The 1,076-nt window shown below is 40.8% G+C and overlaps 1 long non-coding RNA gene across 1 annotated transcript; it reads left to right on the top strand.

Moving 5' to 3' along the window:
- The first annotated feature begins 350 nt into the window (after window positions 1-350).
- Window positions 351-682, top strand: LOC117762069. The gene is made up of 2 exons (XR_004613929.1): window positions 351-510; window positions 599-682. It is a non-coding gene; the product is annotated as an uncharacterized LOC117762069 (long non-coding RNA).
- Window positions 683-1,076: the final 394 nt, after the last annotated feature.

The raw sequence follows: 1,076 nt of genomic DNA, 5'->3' as shown, positions 1-1,076 counted from the left end.
ACATGTCAGGTCAGACAACAGGAAAATGTCTGAAGCAGTCAGGTGATGGATGGCGTCAGGGTAGATCATCAGGAAGTAGAACATAATGTATTAATTCAACTGTGTAAATCGCCTGCATTTACTTAGAGACACCAGTGTCGGCCCTCACGGTCAAAAGCTAATTGGATCTTGTCTTTCCAAGTTGACTTCTTCTTCAGGGACCTTCTATGTCTATGCCACCATCCATCACTTGTTAAAAACATCAACGTGCCTACGCAGCACAACAAAACTGAATTGACTAAATATTTGAATTTATGTGGTATAACAGATTTATTTTCACTGCATCAATCTACTCCATTTATCTCAGATGTGACCGGAAGGGCTAGATTAGCTGATTTTGGCATAAGCAGACGTTTGCCCAGAGACCAAACTACTTATCACACGCGCAGTGCAGGAACAGAAGGCTGGATGGCCACAGAGACTTTAAAAGAAGATGGTGACATACGATACAAATGGAGCACAGATATACAGGTTAGTATTTGTGTTGCATGTACTCTCTTTATGATTAAGTGAAAACAAAATATTTTGTTGATGAAACGTTGCGTTGCTGACTTTTCAGGTGGCAGGAATGCTGATTTATTTCATCCTCTCCGCTGGACACCATCCTTTTGGTGGTGAACGCTATAAACTTATGTCAAACATTCAAGATGGGATGTATACGTTGGACCACGTTCAAGATGTGGTGTTATGAAGAATACACACGCGTGGCCAGCTCCACGCAAAGTGCTTTAGTTTGACGCTAGTGATCATTACAATGCGCACAAACCAAACACGTGTGTCATATGACAACATCCCCCACATCAACAAGGTGGAATTTCGTGCGGTGTTTTTGTAAGTAAAGTTAGTGAACGTGCTTTTATTGGACTTGTAAAGCTTCATGGGTCCTCCTGTCGCTGCTGGTTAAAGTCAGCAGATGTGATTTTAAAAGATGTACTAAATGTTCTCGATGTTCTTGATGATGAGCTTCAGTCATTGTAGAATGAAAACAACCCAAACACTCATCAGAAAATAGGTGTTTGTTTTTCATAGTTTCTGTA

Source organism: Hippoglossus hippoglossus, chromosome 5 (assembly GCF_009819705.1).
Source record: "Hippoglossus hippoglossus isolate fHipHip1 chromosome 5, fHipHip1.pri, whole genome shotgun sequence".
Taxonomy (NCBI): Eukaryota; Metazoa; Chordata; class Actinopteri; order Pleuronectiformes; family Pleuronectidae; genus Hippoglossus; species Hippoglossus hippoglossus.
Note: the sequence above shows the minus strand (reverse complement) of the source record. Positions and strands in the feature narration are given on the sequence as shown.